At 42.1% G+C, this 21,156-nt stretch overlaps 1 non-coding gene across 1 annotated transcript; it reads right to left on the reverse strand.

The window, feature by feature from the left end:
• Positions 1-16,068: 16,068 nt before the first annotated feature.
• On the reverse strand, positions 16,069-16,175 carry LOC143862769 (small nucleolar RNA R71). Its single transcript, XR_013240479.1, has one exon. It is a non-coding gene; the product is annotated as a small nucleolar RNA R71 (small nucleolar RNA).
• Between the last annotated feature and the right edge of the window lie 4,981 nt (positions 16,176-21,156).

The following is a 21,156-nucleotide window of genomic DNA, read 5'->3' on the forward strand; positions in this document are numbered from 1 at the left end:
TGTCGGCCTTCTTACTTCAGTAACTACTCTGGGTGGGGGCGGCCTGACATAATTGATATTATGGACCTCTTTCGGCGCCATCACAGGTCGCTTCCCTTCTCTGCCATCAGATGGTACTCTAGATCTCAGGCCTTTAGCCAATGCATCTTCTATCTGAGTCCCAGTCTTAATAAGATGGTTAAAATCAAGGAAATATTGGATAGCCATATGGTGGTAATATTGTGGTGATAGGTGTGGACCCCCGATCCGGGACGGGCGTGGAGGGACGTGCCCCCGCGCGAGTCTCTAGATCGTCCACGTGAAGGAGAGCCCCACCAAGGAACTCTCGAAAGAGTGCCCCTCACAGCATGAGCGGCGATGTAAAGTGAGATACCTCTCGATTCGGGGACTAGCCCGGATTCGAGACGCACCTTAAGCAAAGAAAGAGTCGCCATCCAAGGAAGTGGGCCCTGGATCCCATGCTGTGCTCTGTTGCAACAGATAACCAGAGATATAAAATAGGGTTCGTGCCTGATGACGAATGGGGAAGGGATTAGGCGCCCCCAATTCGCCCAAGTGCTAGCACCTGGTCTCTTATGCCATTTATTATTAATTTTGAAGAGTTTTGGGAGAAAATCATGCGAAATGGGAACGAATATCCCCGAGATAACGTCTAGCTAATCATGCACATCTCGGAGATGAATAAGAAACACACATAAAAGAAGTGAAAGAAGTGTCACCTAAAATATCTAGGTTATGAGTGACATGCCTGATTGGTGTCTAAGTTCTGGTGGGCAAACACATGCATGCTACAGCTAAAGGTATAGGATCTGTACATAAAAATAAGAAAACACAGCAAAACACACAACACAACACGACTCGACACATGACCCGACACGACAAGCCCTAGACTCTAATGCAATACTTGACTCGGACCAGGATGGCCATCCATCCTAGCTGCACTACGTATCCCGGCCTCGGGAAGAATCAGAGCCAACGTAGTTCGGTGCCCTATTCTAAACTACGATGCCTAAAACTCTAGGACCGCTATCCTAGACTCGATCCACTAGACTCGACTGATGTTTAAAGCTTTTTGTGCGATTGCTTAAATTCAAGTGGATTGTAATTTTTAGGACTCTATATGCCCTAACTAATGCAAGTTGATTAGCCTTAAGCTAATGCAGGTGAGCCCTATATCCTATGTGTATCTAGGCTGTGCATTCTAAGGAAAACCATGGGTTGACTATATGCTTCCTAGTCTAGCCATCGGTTCGACTAAATGTCTAACCGATCGACTTGAGGCCTCCTAACTCTAGGGACACTCACACGACAGGACACACCATATCAATACAAATCAGGACCGACTCCTAACTCTAAAACACCCCCAAACGCCTAGGACTGACTCCTAACTCTATGGGAGGATCTTTTGAAAATTGTTGATAAAGTTATTTTGAAGAATTTTTGTAGTTTTGGAAGGTTTTGAAGTTGTGAAAGTTATGAAGTTGTGGGAAATATTTGCAAAATGGTGACTGCACTCAGGGTGCCAGCAGCACGCCTGAGCTGCCTACGTACCCCTCAGCTAGGGATCAAGCCATCCGTAGTTCGGACGGAAATGTGAGAAATAATGGTAAAGTGGTATAAAAAAGAGTGACTGAACTCAGGGTGCCAGCAGCACGCCTGAGCTGCCTACGTACCCCTCAGCTAGGGATCAAGCCATCCGTAGTTCGGACCTGATTTTCCTAGTAACTTGAGATTTTTGGGATTTTTGATTTTTAGATGTTTTTTGAACCTTTAAGTATTTTGAAATGTTTTTTTGTTGGAATTTTTGACACGAGAGGACACAACCCTATCATCATAAGGGTACGACAGACCCCTGATATCCCGCAAAGGTTGGACAGCATCCTATGCTTTGCGGGGGTACGAACATGAAAACCACTCGGCAAGGGTTGGACATCATCCTATACCTTGCAAGAGCGGGTAAAGATCACGACTTAATGAGAGGATGGGCAGAATCCTAACCCCTACGATGACAGGACTGACTCCTGAAAGACTGAAGGACTAACTCGTATGCTGAAGACGGACTCTGGAAGATGAAAAGGCGGAATCCCAAACTTTATGAAGGGATAGGACAGAATCCTAAACTCTACAAGGGTAGGGCCGACTCCCAAACCCTAGGACGGTGGGACAGACCCCTAAACTCTCTACGACTGACTCTATAGAGGAAGAAATCGCTCAACCTGCGAAAACTCTAAGGCGGGAAGGGAAGGGGTTGGCTCAAGAAGTATTCCGTCATAGCCTGATCCCTATGGAAATATGATAATAAAGGGGAACCAGAAAACAAAAGGGACACCGAACTCTATAAGGATCCTAGAAGTGGGAAGAGACAAGAAATGGGGTCCAATTATGAATGAAACTGCGGGACTCATACGATACATATTCTCAAAAGAGACAGAATAGGACAAAATGCCGACCCCATAGACGTCCCCACGATGATATCAACTGTTGGGTAGGGATGAACTATTAGAGGTTTGATCCTATACACAAAGGGCGCTCGAATTGCCACTCCTAACGAGCTAGATTGAACATCTCCAACATCTGCTTATTTATTCGACCTATTAGGAATTTTTCATTTAATGGACATTACTTCCCCCTTGATTGGCTGAAAAGAGGATTGAATAGCACCTAGCACATGCAAATACAAGAATAGAAGCATCTTTTACTAGACCTACCCCTCTTGACTAAAGTCAATATGCTGGGAGTTCAACTAACAAGCAAATGAAATTGGGTTAGCTGGCATGCAAACAAGATTGAGCACATATTTAAGATAACTTGCTCTAACATTAATCCACGGAGCTCTCGTAGCCCTCACGAGACATTCAAATCTCATTCAAACACGGGAGATACATTTCTTAGGATAAATCACCTCAACATGTATTTGAGTAAACCTCTACTTTTCATGCATTGGCCAACTTAGCACGGTTCTCATTTCCAAACTGAAGAACACACGGAATCTCAAACCCCATCTATAATGATTTCTGTCACAGATACCAAAACTTTTAACAGACCAAAGGAATTAATCAGAAGACAAAAATCATGAACCTTTTACATTCTTAGGGTGATAACCAATAGGAAAACCCAAGATGAGATCGAACGATGCATCCTTAGGGTAATAACCTAATAGGAAAACCCAAGATGAGATCGAACGATAGGGGTACAGATATACCATGCTTTTTAAGACCAGAAATACTCCAGGAGTTAAAACAAGGTTAGCAATGTTCAGGTAAATTGAATTTCCACGATAATCAAACCACCCACATTATAAACAACTAGTAAAAGAAAGAGAGTAGCAATTACCTCAGATTGAAGATGGTCGGCACGGCTCGAATGATTTGCTGGAGTCGGTTGCGCTTGGGATTCGACAGATCGAAGCTTGGGGATGGCGAAAACGAAAAAGGGATCAGCTTGGGTTCTCAAGTGAGGATGAGGTGGTTTTGGGCATGGCAATGGTGGTGCTAATCGGCAGCGATGGGGAGGCCGCGGATGGGGAGGCCGCGGGTCGAGGGTGGGGCTCGAGTCCACCTCCGCAATTTCTTTCCCTCACTCTGATTTTTCTAACAAAAAAAAAAATAAAATAAAACAAAATCGAGAAAACCCTCCTCTTCTCTCCTTCAACTCTCTCTCTCTCACTCTCTCTCTCTCTCTCACTCTCTCTCTCTCTCTCTCTCTTTTCCTTTTTATTTTTTAAAAAAAAAAAATGCCGAAAACAGAGAGGGAGGTAGCGGTGGTGGAGGGGAGGATCGGCCGATGGGGGAGGCACGGCGGTGGAGCTCGAGCTCTCTCCCTCCCTCTCTCTCTCTCTCTCTCTTTCTCTCCCTTTCTTTCTCTCTCTCTCTCCTGTTAAATAAAACGAAAAGAAAAGGAGGTGGGATGGGTTTTCGAAATGGGTAGAGATGGGGGGGAGGATTTGGGTTTAATGAGGGTTGGGAGAAACCACGAGGTGGGGGAGAGGATTTCGGCGGGTTTCGGTGGCTGGAGGAGGTGAAAGGGGGTCGGCGATGGAGTTGCAGGTGGTGGGGAACGGTGGCCGAGGGTGGAGGTAAGGAGATGATGGGCGGCTGTGTTGGGGGAGGAGGGTGGTTTGGGTGGCAGAGGAGGTGGAAGAAGGTGGATGGATGGGCGGCGGCGTTGGGTTTGAAGAGGGTAATGGTCCGGTGGTGGCTTTTTTGGGTTTTTTTTTTTTTTGAAATGGGTTTCAGTTTTGTTGGGGTGTAGAGAAAGGGGATTTCGGTTTTGGGTTTGGAGGGAGGTGAGGATGGAGATGGAGGGGATTTTCGAAGGGTTTGGAGGTGGTGGTGCTGGAGGTGGAGGATGGTGGAGGTGGGTGGAGGGCAAATGGGTGGGTTGCGGTGGAGGTGGAGTTGCAGAGGTGGCGGTTTGGGGTGGTTTATGGTGGTGGTAATGTTGCAGAGGTGGCGGTTTGGGGTGGTTTATGGTGGTGGTGGTTGTGGGGGAGGCTCGGCCGGAGATGGCTATGGTGGAGGAGGAGATGGTGGAGGTTGCGGGCTTGCCGGATTCCGGCAAGCTTGCCGGAGAAGAAGGTGGCGGCTGTGGGGGGTTTGGGCAGGATGGGTTTTTGGTAGTGGTGGTTGGCTAGGGTTTTGCCGGATTTTGACCGGAGGAAGAGGAAGGTGATGGTGGCAGAGCTCCTCCCTCTGTTCTTGATTTTTTTTTTTTGGGTTTTGGGTGGGTTTTGATGGTGGCTCAGATTTGCAGAGATGGAGGTTGTGGCTGCGGAAGTGGAGGTAGAAAGGAATGGAAGAGGAAGAGGAAGATGGGGAGGTTGCAGGCTTGCCGGATTCCGGCAAGCTCGCCGGAGAAGAAGGTGGTGGCTGTGGTTTGCTTTTTTTCTTTGTTTTTTTTTTTTGAAAATGGATGAGCTCCTCCCCCTCCCTCATGCAAGAACTCCCCTTTGTTTTATACTTAGGGTTGAATCCCTAACTCTAATCCTAACCCTCTATGTGGCATCTTCCTCTTCTTGGGTGATCTCCACCCTTGATCTCCTCCATTGCCTTTACAAACCCTAGAAAATCTCTTCCTCACCTCATCCTACCCACACATTTTCTTTGATTGATCCTATGGCTTGGAATTATTGCTTCTCAAGCAAGCAATGTGAACATCCAAGAATACCCTTAAGGATGGGTTGATTTCCTCTTTGCCCAAGCCCCTATTTTGAAGAGTGATATACTTGCCCCCCCCCCTTTTTGCTCTAGACAACCCCATCTAGTGTATTTTAACTACTCTTATCCTTACAGGGGGGTGGCTCGGGTAGAAACAGGGGGCGGAATAAAAATCTTTTTTTTTTTTCTTTTTTTTTTATTTGCCTATGGTAAGCCAGTATTGGCACACCCATGCCCTGCTAATTCATACTCCCTTTTATATTTCTTTAAACTACGCCCGGCTCGAGCTCGAGACACGGGTTGGGGTGCGACCTGGGTTGATTCGTGAAATTCGGGTTGAGATTTCCAACTGCCAATCGGGTTAGGCTCAGATTAATTCCATTCATTTTCCGCCTGACCTCGGGATTTCATTCGGATACACGGGTTTAGGGCGCTGTCAAAATGGGGTGTCTACAGATGCCCCTCTTTGGCAGAGGGCGCTTGTCGCGCGAATGCCAAAGCCGAACAGACAACACATTTTGACTGGCCCAAGATTTCAAACGGAAGGAACGAGATGGATCGACGAGACAGATTCTCATCGAGAAGGAATGATAAGATGAATTGGCGAGACAGACTGTCACAAATTGCAGAATGGAATAATTAGACAGCCTCTAATTAAGCCACTCAGAGATTTGGAGATTATAAAGCGGAATGATTAGACATCATCTTGATCAAACCTAAATTGGGATCTGAGAAGACAGCATCTTGACAGATCAAAACAGCGGAATGATTAGACAGCATCATGATCAAACCTAAATTGGGATCTGAGAAGACAGCATCTTGACAGATGAACGAAGCGGAATGATTAGACAGTTATCATGATCAAACCTAAATTGGGATCTGAGAAGACAGCATCTTGACAGATGAACAGGGCGGAATGATTAGACAGTTATCATGATCAAACCTGAATTGGGATCTGAGAAGACAGCATTTTGACAGATGAACGAAGCGGAATGATTAGACAGTTACCATGATCAAACCTAAATTGGGACCTGGGAAGACAGCATCTTGACAGATCAATACAGCGGAATGATTAGACAGCATCACGATCAAACCTGGATTGGGATCTGAGAAGACAGCATCTTGACAGATGAACAAAGCGGAATGATTAGACAGTTATCATGATCAAACCTAAATTGGGATCTGGGAAGACAGCATCTTGACAGATGAACGAAGTGGAATGATTAGACAGTTATCATGATCAAACCTAAATTGGGACCTGGGTAGACAGCATCTTGACAGATCAATACAGCGGAATGATTAGACAGCATCACGATCAAACCTGGATTGGGATCTGAGAAGACAGCATCTTGACAGATGAACAAAGCGGAATGATTAGACAGTTATCATGATCAAACCTAAATTGGGATCTGGGAAGACAGCATCTTGACAGATCAACACAGCGGAATGATTAGACAGCATCATGATCAAACCTGAATTGGGATCTGAGAAGACAGCATCTTGACAGATGAACGAAGCGGAATGATTAGACAGTTATCATGATCAAACCTGAATTGGGATCTGAGAAGACAGCATCTTGACAGATGAACAAAGCGGAATGATTAGACAGCATCATGATCAAACCTGAATTAAAAATTTGATTTGAAAAATGCGCTCAAGTTTTCTCAAATCCTGATTCGTTAAAACTGCTATCTCAACCGTCAATGCATGCTAGGTATCTTTTATGGTCTGACTTTCGTCAGGACATAAAAGATGCCCCTAGTAAAATTTCGCTTCCAGTTCAGGAGTCTTAACAGAACTCAAACAGATTCAAGCTTTCTTTTATGAAACTCGGGTTACAAAGATTTTGAAGGTACAAGAGACTGACTCTTGCTGAAAGGCCTACCACTTTTATGCCAATTGCAAGGGCTCCGGCCTCAAAGGCTTTCAAAATGCACAAGAGACTGATTCTGCCTGAAATACTTTCAATTTTCTGCCAGCTATCAGAACTTCAGGTTGCAATGACTTTCAACTTCCAAGCAGACTGATTCCGCTTGACACATCTTCAACCTCCTGCCTGCTGCAGGAATTTCAAATGGGCCTGAGAGCTTGCCGCGCTTCTAGACCATGTATAGGTCATTTCGCCTTCTGGAGATGCGACTTCAGTTTCTGGTACCTGCTACCCCAGCTTTTTGAAAGGATACTGGACCAAACAGGTCATTTTGGGACACACCTGACTCGACTGAGTACATGACTTTGACTTGACAAAAAATGACCTTGACGACTGCTTGACAAAGGACTTTTGGTGAATACACGACCGAGTTACAAGACTGACTTTCAGGAAAGACTGAATCTGCTTCTCAATTTGATAATTGTTTTAAGATGGTACAGCTTACCACTCTTGGAACTCTTTGAATACCGTGCTTTAAGGTGATTACGCCTCTTTCTGGTATTTAGTCATGGTTATTATACCCTTTGGATTGCTCGGTTTTAACCCCTAGCTTAGAGGAATATCAAAGGAAGCCTTGCCGGCACTTTTCAGACCTTGAAGTGATGCCGATACAGGTATGACGTCTTGCTAGCTTCTGAAATTTAGTCCTTTACGAGAAGTCACTGCCATGACCAGACTGCCTTTTGGGTTTTCAATCTGGCGGACCGCTTGCCTTAATTTTTGCCTGGACTGCCTGCCCTTGCAGGTTTTCCATCCAGCAGGCTCTGCACCCTGATTTTTTGCCTAAGCCGCCCCTTCGGGTTTTCAACTTAGCGGGCGAATGACCCTAACTTTTGCCTAGACCGCCCTCTCGGGTTTTCAGTCTAGCGGGTCTAAGACTCCATTATTCTTTTCTTTTCTTTTTCTGTTTTGCCACAAACTTTTGCCTTATCACACCAGGAGGACTTCTAGGTGGGTTAGGGTTTGAAAGAATTGGATTAGGATGTTTGCATTGACTGGACCGAATCTGGACCCTTCCAGATAGCCTACGTACCTCCAAAGAGTGAGGATCAGGTCCGCGTAGTTCGCCCCTTGGGGACTTTGGGTAGAGATTGCTTTGATTTAAGTCTCTTTCTTTTCTTTTCTTTTTTCGAAAGCTTTGAAAGATTTGACCGAACCCGAGTTTGTCAGGTTGCCTACGTACCCTGTGGAAAGGGATCAGGTCATGGCGTAGTTCAGGCCTGCATCTTTTATGACGCAAGTCATAAAAGATGCCCCTGGTTTGAGGGTGACAAAGAAATTTTGATTTTACTTATTGGCTCAAAGGGTTTGCAAACGGTATTTGACTTTTCCCTTCTTTTTTTTTTTTTTGAATGGGATTTTTGGATTTGAAGCTCAGATCGACCAAGGACGGCCTCCTGGTGTCTTAGGCATAATACTTTTTAAGTTGATCAAGGTTTGTGGGTTCTGTTAGTTTTTCACCATTTTGATCAAGGAGTCTGACGGCTTTTCCAGGCAAGACTTCATCGACAATGTAAGGACCTGACCAGTTTGGCCTGAACTTTCCTCGGGGATCATAGACCGGTGCCCTGTAGGATTTCAAAACGAGGTCACCCTTCTGGAGATCTCTGATCTTCACCTTCTTGTTAAAAGCTTTCTCAATTCGACGCTGATATCCCTGGACATGATACAGAGCTCTGAGCCTCTTCTCATCAATCATCTGCAACTCCTGATACCGGGCCCTTGCCCACTCTGATTCTGGCAAATCAGCTTCCATCATTACCCTCAACGAAGGAATTCTCAGCTCAACTGGTAGGACTGCTTCCATCCCATACACTAATGAATATGGCGTAGCTCCCGTAGAGGCCCTGATCGACGTTCTATAAGCCCACAAAGCATATGGTAGCTTATTTGACCATTCCTTGTACGTTTCTGTCATCTTGCTGATGATGGCTTTGATGTTCTTGTTTGCGGCTTCGACGGCACCATTTGTCTGAGGCCTGTATGGTGAGGACTTGTGATGCTTGATCTTGAACTCCTCACAGAGGTGTACCACTTCTTTCTTGAAGTGCGATCCATTGTCTGAGATCAGCTCATGCGGCACCCCGTATCTGCAGATGATGTTCGTTCGAATGAATTTGGCGACTGAGGCTGAAGTCAGCGAAGCGAAGGATGCGGCTTCGATCCACTTAGTGAAGTAATCGATGGCTACCAGGATGTACTCATGCCCGCTTGAAGATTTCGGAAACACCTTTCCAATAATATCGATTCCCCAGACTGAAAACGGCCACGGCGAAGTCAGAGAATGTAACTCAGAAGGCGGCACGTGAATGAGGTTCGCATAAACCTGACATTTATGACACTTCTTCACGAAGGCAAAGCAGTCAGCTTCCATGGTTGGCCAGTAGTACCCAAGTCTCAGGATCTTTCTTGACAGCATCTTCCCGTTCATGTGAGGCCCACAGACTCCTTCATGCGTCTGCTCTATGAGATTAGCTGCTCGATCTTCATCTACACAAAGAAGCTGGATTCCATCAAACGACCTCCTGAAGAGCTCATTGCCGCAGATAATGAAGTTAGCCGCCAACTTCTGGAGAGACCTCCGTTCTTTTCCTGATGCTTCAGGGGGGTGCCCTTGGCCTAAAATGAGATTCTTTATATCAATGTACCAGGGCTTTCCATCTGGACATCGGGCTGCTATCTCTATAGCGTTCACATGCGCTGGAGCCCATTGTAACCGCACTGCCAGAGGCTGAACTTCCATTGATGCAGAGATATCCAACATTGAGGCTAGTGTAGCCAAAGCGTCCGCGAAATGATTTCTCGTCCTCGACAGATGAGTAAATGTAACATTCTTGAACCTCCTGACCAGGGAATCCAGGTGCGTGTGATACGGGATCAATCTATCCTCCTTTGTTTTCCATTGACCATTGATCTGACAAATGATCAAGATCGAGTCCCCGAAAACATCTATCTCTTGAATATGCAGAGCCAAGGCTGCTTCGAGACCAGCAATGCAAGCCTCATACTCGGCCTCATTGTTGGTACACTTGAACTGCAATTTGATGGACACGGGGATGTACTCTTTCTTCGGAGATATCAACACTGCCCCAACTCCTTGACCTCGGTTGTTCACAGCACCATCAAAATACATCAACCATCTGGTGCTTTGGACCTCCTCTTCTACAGCCATGATCTCTTCATCAGGAAAATCTGCCGTCAGAACGGCATTCTCATCTATAGGCGCATCAGCCAACTGCTCAGCTATCACACGCCCTTTAACTGATTTCTGGGTCACATAGGCAATATCAAATTCAGACAATAGCAGCAACCATCTGGATGTTCGCCCGGTGAGAGCGGGCTTCTCGAACAAGTACTTCAACGGATCCATCCGTGAGAGTAAGAGAACCTTGTTTGATAACAGGTAATGCCTAAGCCTCTGAGTTGCCCAAACTAGTGCCAGACAAGTCTTTTCCAAGATAGAATATTTGATTTCGTATTCCAGCATCTTCTTGCTGATGTAGTAGATAGGCTTTTCTTTCTTCGACTCAGGGTCTTGCTGGGCTAACATGCAACCCATAGCTGTGTCGGTGACAGATAGGTACAGCAACAGTGGCTGGCCCGGAATAACTGGCGACAAGACAGGAGGCAAAGTTAGACACTGCTTGACTTTCTCAAATGCTTCCTGACACTCATCATTCCACTTCTTCGGAGAATTTTTCTTTAGCAGCTTGAAGATGGGTTCACACGTCATTGTCAACTGATTTATGAACCTTCTTAGGTACTGAACCTTTCCCAGGAAACTACGGATCTGCCTCTCGGTCCTCGGCGGCTCCATCTCTTGGATTGCTTTGATCTTTTGAGGATCTACCTCGATCCCTCTTTCGCTGACCATGAATCCCAATAACTTCCCTGAAGTGACCCCAAATACACACTTGCTCGGGTTCAAGCGAAGCTTATACTTCCGGATCCTTTCGAAAAACTTCCTCAGGACTACGGCGTGCTCTGGTCGAGTCTTGGATTTAACGATCATGTCATCGACGTAAACCTCGACCTCTTTGTGAATCATGTCATGCAATAAGGTGGTAGCCGCCCTCTGATAGGTTGCCCCTGCATTCTTCAGCCCAAACGGCATCACTTTGTAGCAATATGTTCCCCATGGAGTGGTGAACGCAGTTTTTATCATGTCCTCAGGGGCCATCTTGATCTGATTATATCCGGAAAACCCATCCATAAAGGATAACAAAGCATGACCAGCTGTATTATCCACCAGGAGATCGATGCTCGGCAAAGGAAAGTCATCCTTGGGACTCGCCTTGTTCAAATCTCTGAAATCCACGCACATTCTGACTTTTCCGTCCTTCTTGGGCACCGGTACTATGTTAGCCAGCCATTCTGGATATTCAACCACTTGAATGAAGCCCGCATCTAACAGCTTCTTGACTTCATCATGGACTTTCAACTCCCATTCTGGTTTTAATTTTCGAAGTTTTTGCTTTTTCGGCTTGGCGCCTGGGATTAAGGGAAGACGATGCTGGACTATGTCTTCGCTTAATCCTGGCATGTCATCATAGGACCAAGCAAAAACTTCTTCGTACTCTTTAAGCAAAGTGATTAATTCTTCACGCTCCTCCGGGGATAACGTTTTGCCAATCCGTATTTCCCGAATTAAGGTTTCATCACCTATGTTGACGATTTCAATTTCTTCTTCAAGTGGTTTAGCCCGACGCTGCTCCTCCCGAGTAATCATGTGTTTGATCTCAGGGGGAGTTTCGTCGACATCCTCGTAAGAGGGGGAGTCTTGATCATTGTTATTAGTTTTATCAATTTGAGAAGCAGAAACAGAGACAGGAAGATACTGAAACGAGTCCTTTATTTCATTCATAGAATCAAAGTTTACATCATTGATCAACTGGCCCACAGCAGGCTTTACAGTATGCTCAAAAAGAAAGTTTGCATCGTCAACTGAAATGCTGACACTTGACTCAACTGGACCATGTATGGACTTTGTAGTATATTCCATAACAGACTCATCTTCATAGGCAACATCTATACCGGAGGACTCGCCACCCACACCAGGAATGTCTAAGCTTTCTAAGGTACCTGCATCCAAAGAATTGTTAGAAATAGCAGACTTTATATTTGACTCGGAAACAGACACATACTCAGAAACTTGAGACTCTTTTGGAGGAACATGACCACACTGAAGAACTAATTGAGGAATGACCTGAGAAGTCCAGTTATCAAGGGGTACCTCAGCTGGGGTAATTCGGCCCTTCGGATTCAGGAAGCGTGCATCTTTTCCGATCATAGCAATGACCGGTGCCTCAACCTCGAAGAGGGAGTCCAGAAGCTGCGACTCTAAGTTCTTAGCCCAATCAGATTCCTGCTTTTCGACGGCTACAATCTGTCCATGGAAGTACTCGTCTGGCAATTCGTCAGCGGAGAAGATTTCAAAACCTGGTAACTCTTTCCCAGACTCATCAAACCACGGCTCGGGAAAACCATAGAACGGGCGATCGGCTCCTTCTTTCCTGTACTTACTGATGAGCACATTTATGTGTGAATTGTAGGTGTAAAAAGCATGCATATTTGATAATTAAAGCGGTGCTACTAATGTATTTTGTGTGTTTCTGGTGTTGCAGGGTTATTTATGGATTTTCACGGAAAATAGAGCTAAGGAGATGAAATTCCTAAGGAAAACAATCAATTTTCAAGAAAATCTAAAATTTCAAGATACTTTGGTGGCCGAGTTCAAGATGCTCTAACTGGGTTGAATTTAACGGTTCAGATTACCTTATTGGAGTTATTTAAGGGAAGCAATCAAGTTACATGGTGGACCATTAAATTGGATGGCTCGGATCAGCTATGGAAATGATTTAGAGGGTGCACTTGATTACCATCACGGCCCATTAAATGAATAGTTTAGATCATCCAATAGAAATGGTTTGGGAAAAGTCCGTCAAAGCTCATAGTCTAGATGGTTTGGATTAGCGAACAAGTGGCCCCTAAAAGTAGTTTTTATCACTAATATTTGGATGGTCTAGATTGTTCTTTGGAATTATTCAAAAGGCACAATCATATTTACCTTGCAGCCAACAAATTGGACGGTTGGATTGTCCTATGAAAACCAATTTGGGTACTTTGAAATGGACGGTTTGGATCAACTTACGTTTCAAGAGAGCCATGAAATCTATAATTGGTTACCGAATGGAGGTGGGCTGTTTTTAACATCAAATGGAATTGGGCTATTATTGTCAACTAAAATGGACGGTTTGGATTAATCCCATGATCCCAACTTTCATACTCTTTCTATTTTTTTAAAGTAGGGCTCACTCACACTTGTCCCAAAACGGTGTTGTTGGGGGCAACATATTCACACGTGCCAAGGTGTGTTGTTGAATCGGATTGAGTGAGTTGTAAACATCAATTAAAAATCAGTTGTTGAATATCAATTGAAGAGGTGTGGTGCTAACAAAAATACAAGGTGGAAATATGGGCTGGTCCATCCCTTAACGTGGCAACCATATGCTATTGTTATTGTTAGTACCATTTTATGCCTCTTGATTAATTTATGGTTATCAAAGAAACATGGAAATAAGTGGCGACATATGGAAGTGAGAGAGGAAAGAAGATGCTAGATTTTTCATCACTGAAATTGGAGATATTTATTACTAAAAAAAAAAAGAGGATCAAACTTGGTGTGATAAAGTGGGACCCACTTACATTCTATACCCAGCAGTTCTGTTCACGTTGGAAAGTTTTGAGCTACAATGGGAATTACATGCAAATTCACTCTCTATATAGAAGCCACTTCCACGTATTTGAATTGAAAAAAAAAGTAACTTCTATTTAAGTGTATTGCATACACATGCAATAGAAAGTGGGACCCAATTGCTACTTTTGTCCTCACTTGCTTCAATATATTATATAACACCATGGAAGAAAACAGTAGCCCTTGCCTCTTATTCCCACGTCAAAAAGAAATGTTGCCAAAGTTGTTGCTACAAGTCGATGAAACCATTGCACACCCAAGGTGAAAGTTGCTGAAATTACAAAGACAAGGTGAAAGGTGAAAAAATACAAAGATGCCAAGTTTCTTATTTTTGTGAACCTCTTTGGAGCTGAAAATAGAAGGAGATTTCCTCTATATATTGCAATCAAAGGATGATAAAAGGCTCTCTATTATTCTCTTAAGATTTTCTTTGGCATTCTTCTTTTCTCCCACAGTGGAGTTCGGCTATTTCTCTATTCTCTCTACATCCCTCTTGCTCTCCTCCTCTCACTCTATTCTCTCTACAATTCTCCACCACTCTCAAGCTCTCTCTCTTAGGGTTCTTGTTCTCTTTTTCTTTTTCAAGTTTTTATCTCTTCAATCAAGGATTAACCATCCAAGGCTCCACTCCAAGGTGACATCAAGAGACGGAGAAGGACAAGTTGGCCGTTGCTCGAAGGAGAAAAAGACTAAGTGTTCTTTAATATATGTTATTTCTTTCAATCCTAGTTAACTGTATTTTTGTTTAATTTTAATTAAAAGAGAAAATACTTTGTGTTTGATTTTTCTTTTCAAGTTATTAATGGCAAGTCTCTTCTCTATTCTCTCTATTTTCTTTGTTTCTTTCCCCTTCTCCATGAATAACTAAATCCATCTACTTGGGGTTTAGATGAAGCCATGGGGAAGGAGAAAGATGATTAATTAAAACCAGTGGCTTATATAACAACTTATGTAAGGATTTGTATTTGTTGGATCCCAATCACGTATGCCATTGGCTTTCCCCAGTCGTATAAGTGATTGCCGATAAATAAATATAATTTCTTATATAATATCTTTAAATTGAGTAGTATATTTGATAAAACACTCATGGGCAATGACATCAATAGATCTTATTCCCCATAGACTAAATTTATCAAATACACTATCCAATACAGAAATTGGTTTGATTAATAATATAATTCCAAACCCATGGTGGATTCTAACCCTAAGTAATCTTTTATATTGAATTAAGGTTTTTACACTATTCCAAATTACTTTTGCAATTTTCCAATTTACTTAAGCCCTTAGAATTTAGTTTTCTAATTAAATTGGATAAGTAGTTAATAGAGATCATTAAAATTTGGTACACTTTGCCTAAATTAGGATTTTAAATCAAAAAGATCGTAGTTGAATTTGATTCTTAGATTGAATAGAATACACGCTTATATATATAGTGTTGGCTCCGAGGTCTAAGTCCACGGAAATCCTGAGATTTTGCCAGGCAACAGTATATCATAGCTAGTATTCTAATCGGTAAAAGAATAGGATTGACAACTAGATTTCTCTTCCTTGAGTTCGACCCGTATTTACACGATCCGTGCACTTGCGGTTATTTAATATTTCAATCAAGTTTTTGGCGCCGCTGCCGGGGAAGAGAGTTGCATTAGAATCTTAATTATTCGAAGTGTTAGATTAGTAGTTATTTTTATTTTAGTTATATTTTTTGGTTTCTTGGCTATCCATCTCTCTTACTTGGTTTTCCTGTGTTTATGAGTGAAGGTTGGGTGCGGAACTCGGCCAATCGACTAGAAAGAGCAAACCGGTTAGAGACGGAGGAAGACATCGAACCAAATCCAAATCAAGTAGCCATGGCGGAAGAACAAGAGCCGCCAAAGAGTTTACGCGATCGCTTCTATCCGGCCCGAACCGCGCAACCTTCTTGCATTAGATTGCCGGTTGCGCAGGGCAATAATTTTGAGCTAAAATCGCAATTTATTTCTTTGCTTCCTCATTTTCATGGCCTCCCTTCGGAGGATGCTTATTTATTTTTGCGTGAGTTTGAAGATGTATGTGCTTTAATTAAGATGCAACAACTTACCGATGATGCGGTAAAGTTGCGGTTTATTACGTTTTCACTCAAGGAGGGAGCTAAAAAGTGGCTCTATGGCTTACCAACGAACTCCATCACCACTTGGGAGGAGTTCGCCGTCGCTTTCCTAAAAAAGTTTTTTCCATTACATAAAACTAATAAGCTTAGGAACGATATTTTACAATTCAAACAAAAGCCATTAGAGTCATTTTCTAAGTTTATGGAGAGGTTCAAGGACCTACTCCAAGAGTGTCCTCACCATGGAATTGATGTGTGGCATTTATGCCAAATTATTTATGAGGGCATAGATTACCAAACAAAGCAACTTCTTGAGTCCATGTGTCCTAACGGTTTTACATCTTTCACAGATGAGGCCGCGGCATGGAACTTCTTACTTGATTTGGCGGAAAAAACAAGAGAGTGGGAATCCACTCAAGAAGGTGAGAGAGCCAACACAGGTAAGGGATTTCTAATAGAGGGTGCCGTGGCTAAGGAGGCCCATCTTGATAGCCTAATCAAAAGGCTAGAAGCAATAGTTGTCAAAGGACCTTCACAGGTCCATCAAATTGCACATAGTGTTCCTATGTGCAATTGGTGTCAAGCCACGGACCATGTCATGGAAGAGTGCCCAACTCTTGCTAAATTTGGTAATTCTAATGAAAATGCAAGTGCCATGGTTTTAAATAATCCATATAGTAGCACATATAATCCGGGATGGAGGAATCATCCCAACTTTTCTTGGAATCAAGGGAATTATCAAGGAGGGCCATCAAATTTCCAAGGTCAAGGCCAATTTGGCCAACCTAGGCCCACCTTCCCTTCTATGAATGTTCGACCACCCCTAACCACACCTCCACCTTTTCAAAACCCAATTTTAAATAATGTTTCAAATCAGCAACCATCGGGTTTTCCAAAACAAGGGGAGTTGGCACGCATAACTTCCTTAGAAAAGAGCATAGAACTTCTCACTAGCACTTTCATGACAAGCCAACACAATATGGAGAAGCAAATCTCCCAACTTGCCATGGCCTTGCATGAAAGGGAAAAGGGGAAGATGCCAAGTCAACCAATTCCTAATCCAAGGAATGTGGCCATAAATGGGAATCAACAACCACAGGTAAATCAGTTGAATCCCATGCAACCAAACTTGCCGCAGCAGGAGCCCTCCGATCACTGTAACGCTGTATTTGCTTTAAGGAGTGGCAGAGAATATCAAAGGGAGGAGGGCAGATCCGAACCTTCTAAAGATGCTCAAGAATCTCCAATTAAGGTAAGTAAAGAGTCATCCTCCATTGGTTCAGAAGAAGAGCCCGAACAGGTAAGTACAGAGCAGGCAGTTTCTCCACCTGAAAAAGAGTATGTGCCTAAAGCTCCTTTTCCAAGGAGACTTGCTAATAATAAAAATGTGGCTGCTAAGGAGAAAATTTTAAATATGTTTAAACAAGTGCAAATTAATATTCCATTGTTAGATGCGATTTCCGAAGTCCCGACTTATGCCAAAGTTTTAAAAGACTTGTGCACACAAAAGCGCAAATCTAATGTACCCAAGAAGGCATTCTTGGCTGCAAACATTAGTTCCATCTTGTCTCAACAGATGGTGGCTAAGTACAAGGACCCGGGATGTCCTACCATTGCATGCACTATTGGAAATACTCATATTAATCATGCTCTTTTAGATTTAGGGGCCAGTGTGAATTTATTACCTCTTTCTGTTTTTAAACAATTAGGATTAGGAGAACTCAAACCCACCACCGTCACTCTTCAGTTGGCGGATAGATCAATGAAGAAACCGAAAGGGATGGTTGAGGATGTCCTAGTTAAAGTAGGAGAGTTCTTATTTCCTGTAGATTTCATTGTGCTAGAAACTGAGCCCGTTGCTAATATCAAGGATCAAATTCCTATAATTCTTGGTAGGCCTTTCCTTGCTACGAGCAACGCCTTAATTGATTGTAGAAATGGTTTAATGAAATTAACTTTTGGGAATGCTTCCATGGACTTTAATGTTTTTAGATTAGGTAAGCAACCTAATTTACAAGAAGAAATTAATATGTTGCACTCCACTCCTGAGACTAATTGTGAAAATATTTTGAATGCAGGATTTGAAGAAGCTCTGGATGAAGAAGGCTTGGAGAATGCAAGAGATATAGGGGACTCCTTTTCTGATGACCTTAGCATCCAACAAATAGAATTTGGAGCATCCCTATCTCCGCCCCTTCCCAAGCCTCCACCCAAAAAGGCCCCACAGTTAAATTTGCCGCCTTTTCATTCAAATTTAAGAAAAGCATATTTGGGTAAGACTTGCACATCTCCTGTGACAATCAAAATGGACTTAAACTCGACCCAAGAAGAAGAGTTAATTAATTTTTTAAAAGAAAATAAGGACTCTACTTGGAAGGACAAGTTTCATTTACTCAGATTGAAGTCCTTTGTTGAGTTACCAAGATCTAATTTAGAAGAGGTCATGGATCTTCATGAGCCTCTTTATTCAAATCTCTCTTAAAAGAAAAAGGTACGCCCCTCTCTTCTCTTTATTGTCCTTGTTTCTATTTTTGCATGCATTGAGGACACTGCATGATTCAAGTATGGGGGGGTAGCTTTTAGAAACTTTCTTTTCTAATCTTTTCTATAGTTAAAGTTAGAAATTTTCTTTTCCTTTTGTTTTTGGTAATTTTTCAAATTAGAAAGAACTTGGTATTCTTAAAAAGAAAGTTGTTTTCCTATTTTAAGAAAGAAAGTTTGTGGATATTTTAATTTTGGAATTTAAAAAATTAGAAAGAATACTTTCCTTTCTTAGTTTTGCTTTCTTTTGGAATCTTTCTTTTAAAAGGATTTGAATAAGAAATAGAAATAGAAACTTGCTTTTTATATGGTATGGATAAAAAGGAAAGAAAGGTTGAAACAAAAGAAAGAAAGAATGATTTTTAGAAAGTTTGCTTCTTGATTATAGTTTTGATTTGTAGCCTTTTTGACTTGAGCTATTAAGTCTGAAGGGTTTTTATGCCTAGTTCCTTAAAGCCAACTGGCTTGAGAGCAACTGACTGAAAACTCCATACATGGGTCAATTAGAAAGCTTAATGAATCAAAGCATTGCACATAATCAAAGGTAAAGCTTGAACTCATATGCATCAATGTCTATGACATATGCAAATCAAAGATTAGTCGGACACTGCTTAGTAGCCTGGGTGTCTGGTGCATGCCCTGCATGTCATTCACGCCAAAAGCAGTAGAGGATTACAAAAAAAAAAAAAGAGTTCTATTCTTAGAAACTATGGGAAAAGTTGAAAGAATGGTGGACCATATAAATTTGTAAGTTTTCTACGAAGTTTCCGAATCAAATTTCTTTTATGGTACGATTACAATAGAGGCAAGTTTAAGGGAGCAAAGTAGGACAAATTCAAAAGAGGATTCCTTGATTAAAATATTTTTCTAATTTTTCCGACTTGGGATAGGATGCAAAGTTTAAGTATATATGTATTCTTGTTCTTCTATTTTGAGTAATTTATCAAACAAATAAAAAGGATTAGAAATTTTTGGCTTTATTCTATAGTGAGATTTAAAAAGAAAAGTTTATTTTTAGAATTTTGTGTGTATATTCACTGCAAACACTCACGAGACACAACTCGTCCACTAGGGTAACCTGGGGGTTTAAAGGCTTGTTGCACGCGCTAAGTGCAATCGTGATTCCTACGAAAGTGAGTTAGGATTTTATTTTTATTTAGTTTTTGTATTTCTTTTAGTTTTTCTTTTTGTTTGCTTGAGGACAAGCAAAACTTAAGTATGGGGGAATCTGATGAGCACATTTATGTGTGAATTGTAGGTGTAAAAAGCATGCATATTTGATAATTAAAGCGGTGCTACTAATGTATTTTGTGTGTTTCTGGTGTTGCAGGGTTATTTATGGATTTTCACGGAAAATAGAGCTAAGGAGATGAAATTCCTAAGGAAAACAATCAATTTTCAAGAAAATCTAAAATTTCAAGATACTTTGGTGGCCGAGTTCAAGATGCTCTAACTGGGTTGAATTTAACGGTTCAGATTACCTTATTCGAGTTATTTAAGGGAAGCAATCAAGTTACATGGTGGACCATTAAATTGGATGGCTCGGATCAGCTATGGAAATGATTTAGAGGGTGCACTTGATTACCATCACGGCCCATTAAATGAATAGTTTAGATCATCCAATAGAAATGGTTTGGGAAAAGTCCGTCAAAGCTCATAGTCTAGATGGTTTGGATTAGCGAACAAGTGGCCCCTAAAAGTAGTTTTTATCACTAATATTTGGATGGTCTAGATTGTTCTTTGGAATTATTCAAAAGGCACAATCATATTTACCTTGCAGCCAACAAATTGGACGGTTGGATTGTCCTATGAAAACCAATTTGGGTACTTTGAAATGGACGGTTTGGATCAACTTACGTTTCAAGAGAGCCATGAAATCTATAATTGGTTACCGAATGGAGGTGGGCTGTTTTTAACATCAAATGGAATTGGGCTATTATTGTCAACTAAAATGGACGGTTTGGATTAATCCCATGATCCCAACTTTCATACTCTTTCTATTTTTTTAAAGTAGGGCTCACTCACACTTGTCCCAAAACGGTGTTGTTGGGGGCAACATATTCACACGTGCCAAGGTGTGTTGTTGAATCGGATTGAGTGAGTTGTAAACATCAATTAAAAATCAGTTGTTGAATATCAATTGAAGAGGTGTGGTGCTAACAAAAATACAAGGTGGAAATATGGGCTGGTCCATCCCTTAACGTGGCAACCATATGCTATTGTTATTGTTAGTACCATTTTATGCCTCTTGATTAATTTATGGTTATCAAAGAAACATGGAAATAAGTGGCGACATATGGAAGTGAGAGAGGAAAGAAGATGCTAGATTTTTCATCACTGAAATTGGAGATATTTATTACTAAAAAAAAAAAGAGGATCAAACTTGGTGTGATAAAGTGGGACCCACTTACATTCTATACCCAGCAGTTCTGTTCACGTTGGAAAGTTTTGAGCTACAATGGGAATTACATGCAAATTCACTCTCTATATAGAAGCCACTTCCACGTATTTGAATTGAAAAAAAAAGTAACTTCTATTTAAGTGTATTGCATACACATGCAATAGAAAGTGGGACCCAATTGCTACTTTTGTCCTCACTTGCTTCAATATATTATATAACACCATGGAAGAAAACAGTAGCCCTTGCCTCTTATTCCCACGTCAAAAAGAAATGTTGCCAAAGTTGTTG

This window comes from Tasmannia lanceolata, unplaced genomic scaffold, assembly GCF_043159265.1.
Source record: "Tasmannia lanceolata isolate RefF3 unplaced genomic scaffold, GAP_Taslan_0.1 ptg000037l, whole genome shotgun sequence".
NCBI lineage: Eukaryota > Viridiplantae > Streptophyta > Magnoliopsida > Canellales > Winteraceae > Tasmannia > Tasmannia lanceolata.